This window comes from Solanum verrucosum, unplaced genomic scaffold, assembly GCF_900185275.1.
Source record: "Solanum verrucosum unplaced genomic scaffold, falcon-dt-bn FXZP01000268.1, whole genome shotgun sequence".
Lineage (NCBI taxonomy): Eukaryota > Viridiplantae > Streptophyta > Magnoliopsida > Solanales > Solanaceae > Solanum > Solanum verrucosum.
The window spans coordinates 4,085,030-4,092,930 of NW_026019957.1; the positions used below are offsets into that span (position 1 = coordinate 4,085,030).

Consider the following 7,901-nt stretch of genomic DNA (forward strand, 5'->3'; position numbering starts at 1 on the left):
TCTTGAACATGTAGGCCTGCTAAAGAAAAATGAAACACAAATGCTTAAGGCTGAGCTTGCATAGACCAAGACTACCTTTGAAATTGAGAAGACTACTAATTTTGTTAATACAAAAGATGCTTTTTGAGGTTCTTAAAGGGGACTTTTATTTACCCTGGCATGCCTGATCTTTTGCTATTGCCTAGCCACTCTTGCCTTTAACTTTCCATTTTTTTCTCATCACAAGTGCTTGATTCTATCTTTAATTTTGATTACATTTGTGGTGTATATGCTTTTTGATTAATGCTAATGTTGGGTTTGAGTTTCAGGTTCATGTCTATCTCCTATGTTTGTGCAAATGCTTTGCTATAGCTAACTAAGTTCTTGCTTTTTAAGGGTTTATATAAGTGATAGCCCCAGTGTCCATGAACATCGAATTTGCTTCTCTTAGTGGGGTATATGCCTTCACAGTGTTTTATGATGTCAAAAGGGGGAAGTGCATACTTGTGTAATATTTATAACCCAATTGGTCCAACTTGATCCTCTAATGTGTTTGGCTTTGTGTATTGAGTTTTAAGAAACTGACATAAGACAGATTATTCTATTCACACAAGAAGCAATGGTTTTTCATCATCAAAAAGGGGGAATTTGTTATATCGAGAAAGATTTTGATAGTTGACAAATAGAGGAACAAATGAAAGGAACCGGTTGCATCGACATGTTCCTTTCAGATCGAATTCGACTGGGATACGGAGGATGTCAACCACGCGAATTAGAAGTTATAAAGCGGTGGAAGGGTTGCTTATTTGACAAGAAAGCAGTGCAAAAAGGTTTTCTTAAAGAAATTCTAAGCGAAGTAGGAAGCATAAACGTAGGAAACATAAGCAAAGAAGGAAGTAGTGTGAATAAAGATTCAAGAAGGAAATAAATCAAAGCCCAATCAAATAGGAAAACTACACGAAGTAGGAAAAAAGAACAATCCACGTGAGCTTCCAAGTTCTACGCAGAAGAGGAAGTCGAGTATGAGTAGGAGTCCAAGTTGAAATAGGTTTTGGATTCAAGTCCAAATCTATAAATAGGGCAATATTTTCTTTTGAGAAACTTGCGCACTAAAACAGAGAGTTACAAGCAGAATATAATCAAATAGAGGGAGTTCATATTTGAGTGATTTCTGATTCCGAAGTGTAGCCAACGCAAGAAAACAAGAATTGAAGAACTGATTCATAGGCTTATTTTTTGTAGTTCTTAAGTCAAGTTTGCTTGTATTGAGTTTTTATCGAGTTGTATCTTTAATTCTTTCTAGATCCAGTGAAGTATAAACTGGGAATAGGAATAGAGTTTTCAAGTTGGGGCGACTTAAAGACTTGGGAACATAAACCTTGGGGGCGGGGGGGGGGGGGGGTTTGTGTTGGAGTTTAGGAATTAGAGTTAGTTCCTAGGATTGCAAGAGTTGTAATCTGAATTCATAACTTGAAGTGGGTCGACGATCTAGTTGGTTGTTGGCGTCTAGGAATTAGAGTTTATAATTCCTTAGGTTACATAGGCTTGTAATCTTTTGTTGAAGCTCAGAGTTTAATGAAGTAAAGTTAAATCCTACAGAGGTGTAGGTCGTGGTTTTTACCCTTTATGAGCTGGGTTTTCCGCGATAAAATATTGTGTCATTACTCTATTTGCTTTACATAACGTAACTGTTATAATCTGCTAAGGAACAGATAGAATATACATGTTCCTTAGGAAAATCTGGGGGTCAATATTACAACGAAGATATTTTCACTATACTCTAAAAAAAAGCATTTTCTGCTTACAAAGAAGCACCAAATATAAATCTAGGTGCCGTATCAAAGAACAGAAGTATTGATATTAACCTTCGATGAACACTGCACTTATAGCTAATGAATAAGAAAACCAAGTGTGTTACTAGCAAAATGGCCACTGGCCCACTAATCAAACGTACAAAGATTGGAAAAAACCATTGATATCAGTGGGAAGGCTTTGAACATTTTCAACAATAATGTTACATTTTATAAGTAACATTGTGCAGGTAAGAACATTTTATTTGGCCTTAGTTTGACTTCAATTGGTGTTTATTCGTTGTTGCACAGGAATCGAACTGTTGAATAACTATATGGTTATTCAGCTGCAGAAGCTCTTGGAAGTGACCTCCTTGAACTCCTAACAGATTCTCGGGATCATGATACTGCTAATAACATAGTACACAGAGTGATAAGGGTGAAAGTTGGACTGGACAGTTTCCAGTTAAGAATAAGCAAGGGGATAGATTCCTAGTTGTTGCTATCGATACCCCTTTTTATGATGATGATGGTACTTTGCTTGGTGTTATTTGTATATCAAGTGACAAGTGGACGGCCATTAAAAGAAGTACTCTCAGTTATTTAAACACCAGCTTCTATTCTAAAGGCCCAGTCAGAAACAAAAACTCTCAGCATGCAAAAGTGACACAACAATGGAAAACAACTGCATCCAAAGTTAACCCATGCATCTCCAAACCTCCTTCTTCTTCCTCACACGAAACATACTCATTCAATCCAGTGGAATTGGAACCTCTGATGATTAGCATGTATCTAGGATACTAGATATGCGAGATACATTTGGTGTGATGCATCTCAGATACACGAGTGAGATAAGAGAGTGATAAGCGAGATGAGAGGGAGACGAGGTGCGGATTCGTCTATGTATCATAGATACATGCGAATTCACTTGGGTAGAGTGTATCTAGAACAAACTAACCTAATTTTGAGTCCATGTATCCTGAGATACATGTATCTAGACGTACTAAAATCTGGTAAGATTTATAATATTACAACATAATGTGCATTTAAGTAATTAGCTCATATGCTAGCGAGATTGTTGTAAGTTACCCTTAAATAAATAGTTTTGGCCAATAAGCCGACCCCAGCCCGGCCCCGTTTTCTCTTCTTTCAAAGCCCTAACTTAGTTTTTCAAAAGCGTAAACTGACCAACTTCAGTTTAGACCCCAATTAATTACCAAAAAATGAAATCAAGTCATTGGGCATGGAAAAGACCAAAATACCCTTCCAAAATTCGGATTGGACTTTCCTTATCCAAACAGCCCAACTTCCAATGGGCATATCTCACTCATACAAACTCGGAATTGCGCAAAATCGGCGGTGTTGAAAAGATAATCCCAAGATCTTTCCTACAGTATCTGGAAGCACACCTAACTCATCCTGAGCTAGGAGTTATGGTCGTTTGAAGTTGACCAAAAACTCAAACTTAACTTAACCAATTTTTCTAGATTTTTCATTCTTTCCTAAAATGACTCTTTCCATTTCTAAATCTTTCTAGTTCTTTCAAATAGCGAGAAGTTGCACTATTTATAATATTTGTGATGTGCACGGGATCAATAACATTAACTTTTATAGTAATTCATTATATTTTTATAATATATGTGGAATGATATCATTATTTGAATGTACTACTATTTTAAAAGTGAGTTAGAAAATAAAATATAAGTTGTTTTTAATATTTGACACATAACTATAAATTATACTTTGAATTTTCACGACCAAACACTGATTTTCAAATTAAGTAAAATTTCTTTTGAAAAAAATGTGAATCGTAGTTTCTCTAGTCAAACTGATAACTTAGAAGTGAAAGGAAATGAACGACCGTACAAGCACTTTTTTTTTTCATATGAATTTTTTAAAAAAAACATTCAATTGGTACAATAAATTTACCTTTGTCCTTAACTTTTTGGATAAATCTTACCATTTAAAAATAGTAAAGGGCTGACAAATACTTTCTTTCACTATATTACAAATATTTGTTTAGTTTTCATTGTTAGCATATTAAGATTTTTAAAAATATTTTATCCTAATTATTAGTAATTACTTATTTTAAATTATTTTTCAAGACATAAACTTATATATCAATTGATACGAATATTATGATAAAATACTCATATTAATCATTAATTTAAGTGACATACAAAATTTAAAATAAATAAATAAAAATAAACGAATTGTGTGAATAATATAGATATAGTAGAGCGCATAAAACATTTTTAAGGCCCCAACTTGTGAATAATCAGAAATATTGAGGAATCACTCACATTTATTAGTAAGTGGAAAAAAAATGTCAATATTTCTTCTTATTTTTTTAATCAAAGAATAAATGTCAATATTTCATTTCATTGTACACTAATTTATTAGGAAGTTCTTAAGAATTGGGCAGTAGTAACAATGATTTATGTTTAAAACATTATATTAAAAGTTGATTAATTATGGTTAATAAAATTAGTCAAATTATAATTGACAAAAGAAAAGGTCAAAAAAGGAGACAAAATAAAAATGAAATTGATATATAGATTGATTTATGTTATTTTATTACATAATAAATTACCACCAAAATTAATACTTTCTTTGTTTTTATTTACTTATCAAATATTTCCTAACTTAATTTCTTTTTTTAATTATCATTTTTGATAAATCAAAGACGGACAATATTTTTTCCCGTTATACTCTTAATTTATTAGTATTGAGTTAATGTCTTTGAAAAATGTAGTGAGTAAATATGTTCGAAACTCTATCAATTAATAGGGATAAAATGATAAAACTCACCATAACAATAATTGTTTTCTTAAGTATACCAAATCAAAATTTAACAAGTAAATAAAAACTAAGGGAGTAACAATAACTTTTGAACTTTTTATAATTATTTAAACTGAATAGAAATGAATAACTAAGAAAATATAATTAAGAACTTAAACTTTCTCATATATCACATAAAGAAGATTTTTTTTTAAAAAAAAAGGTGAAGATGAATGTCAATTTTACAAGTGTCAGCTTTAATTTTGGTTGTTGGGTTGGGTGAATAGTTAGAAAATGTGTTAAGTATGTGTATTAAGTGAACAATATATTGGGTCTCTCTATTAATTGTCAAAGAAATGATGACAGAATATTCCTAGGAATTTAAAAGATTTATAAAATTCAAATTTTAGCAATTATTTTAAACTTCTCACAAGAATATTATTGTGTTTTGTAATGAGTAAAAAGAGAAAAGGAGAATTAATTTGTACTTTAGCAATTTATACTTAATAAATAATTTTTTTACTATTAAAATGTCATGTTCCAACAGATTTTAGACAAACCAAAGAAAATAAAAGAAACTTCAATTATGAGACTGGGTTCTTTGGATTGTACTCCTTTTTTTTTTTTATTGGTAATAAGGAAAATATATTATAACTCAATATGCATCAATACAAGTATGTTACCACATTTGGTATATGAAGATGGTTTTTTTAAGCCTAATAAAAGGAGTTCCTGACTTGTCTGCCTCTATTTATTTAGATACAAACGAAGGGGAGACTGTACAAAATACGAAGGAGTTGGCTCAAACATGAATTGCTTCTTGCTTTTGCTTCTTCTTTTTTCTCCACTCGATGTTTGATATCCACTTTAAAGTCTGATTAATTTGAATTCACATTGGGTAGGACCCCATTTGGGGGGATAATGCTTCCTATCAAAGATTGTTTCATATTCAAAGCTCGAATCTAAGCCATCTAATTAAGAAAGAAACAGTCTCATCCATTATAACACATCATTTGATGATCTTGCTTTTTCTCTCTCAATACTTTCAATGTATGTATCTATTATGCAAAGAAAGAGAACTCATATAATAATATAATGTATTTTTTCAACATATAGTTAAGAAATAAACATGGAAAGAGTAAAACAAAAATAGAGAAAAGACAAGTATAAAAAAACCTTTTTTTAACCCCAGGATAATCCGCAACCGCTATAATTTATGCCATAGCATTTACCCTTCGGGTGAGCACTCTATGGTGAACGCTTTGTGTGCACTGGTTAAAGTCCACGTATAAATAGTAAATTTAAAACTACAAGATTATATTATAATTTATCTTGATTATGGGAACGGTAACAAAACATTTTGATGTTGAGATCAGACGTGTTTATATAGGAGTTTTAACGGTGACAGTGATTCAGTGAAGTAGCCAGAATATCGACTAATTAGGTGTGTGTCAAAATATTAAGAAGTAAAATCATATAGAAGCCAAGAAGTGTCAATATGTAATATACTTTCGACTAATTTTTTATTTTAAAAAAAATGCAGTTAGCAAAGTCTCCAGAATTGGATGCTAAATGTATGACATATGTTATTCCACAGCAGCAGCTCCAATATATTTTCCTCCACATTATTTTGTTACTAATACTAGTAAATAGTAGTAATGGAGATAAATATGACTTCGATTCAATCAGACATATTTTCGAAATATCAAATCAATACTATCATGTGTTGTACGTGCATGCATGCAGTCGTTATTATCCATTTGCTTCAATTAAGTCATTGAATTACCAACAAATGTTGTTGCTCTCATTAGGCACTGGCACTAATTCAGAGTTTTATGAAACATATACAGCAGAAGAGGCAGCTAAATGGGCTATTTTCCGATGGATGTCAGTTATACAGAAAATGACTAATGCTGCAAGCTCTTACATGACTGATTATTACCTTTCTACTACTTTTCAAGCTCTTGATTCACAAAACAATTACCTCAGGGTTCAAGTAAGTCCCGACTTAATTATTATTATCGGCAACTTACATAAATCTCACTTATCTAGTTTGCATAAGTACCCCCAGCCTATATAATTTTCACTACAACAAATCTAATGTTTAGCCACGAAAAGTTTAGCTACGATAAAAAATTCGTCTCCAATTATACATTTTTTTGTGACAAAACTTACATTTCGTCCTCAAATGCATGATTCACATATTTTTAGTGACAAAAAATAAAGTTCGTAGCAAATGTTTTGTCTACAAATCTTTCCACCAAAAAAATTAAAATGGCGCCAATTATTAGGTAAATTTAGCCACAAAGTTACGGATATTAGTGACAATTATTAGGTAAATTTAGCCACTATTTTGTGGGCCCAGCGCGTGTTGACAATTTTTTCAAGGATAGTGCCACGTAGGCCGAAAAGGGGTAGAAAATTAATTAAAAATAAGTTCGGGGGGGGGGGGTAATAGGTAAAGGTTAGGTGTGTCTCAGGGATTTTGAGCATAGGCTGGGGTACTTAATTTTCCCTATTATTAATGATACAAATATGTTCTTACCAGGAATGACTGTTATATGTTCTTACCAAGAATGAATGTTATATAGAGGTCTGGCAGTAAATATATATATATACAGACCTTAATTGCACTTAGCGTGGCAAGCAACCATTCGACGCAAGCGGAACCAGCATTGTCATCAACTAAACCAATGAACTACAATGAAATTTTGCTACTCTCATTAGGCACTGGGAATGCTGCAGATTTTTATACAACATATACAGCACAAGAAGCAGCTAAATGGGGTGCTATTGAGTGGCTAATTCAATTCATAATAAACATTCAAGTCCTTTTCTACAAATTATGTCTTCAGCAAATTCTTACATGAGTGATTATTACATTGCTACTGTCTTTAAAGCTCTTAATGATCAAAAAAATTACCTCAGGATTCAAGTAAGACCATCTCACTTAATTATTTACTTTATCGATCACTAAATTGTTCGTAGCTAAGTGTACTAGAACTATATATGAGGGTGCAAGGGGGTACGTTTAATTAAATTCCTTCCGTTAGAAAAATTATTCTGTATATTGTATGCATAAATTTTAATGGGAAACTTACATAAATATACTTTAATAAAAAATATTTACCATTTATAGCAATAACACTTTTAATACAATTTTAATACATATTACCAAGAACAATTTATTATTCACATATAATACAAGTTTTATTGATGGATAATACATTTATTACACATTTTAATACACTTATAATACAATGTGTCAATTTCTTATAAAAAAAGCATAATATATTTATAAAAACAATTACTTTTAATACATATATTGCATACATAATTCACTTTTAATAC

The 7,901-nt window shown here is 31.6% G+C and overlaps 1 pseudogene; it reads right to left on the bottom strand.

The window, feature by feature from the left end:
- LOC125814373 (patatin group M-1-like) overlaps positions 1-7,901 on the bottom strand; it is a 37,487-nt pseudogene that overhangs the window by 23,367 nt on the left and 6,219 nt on the right.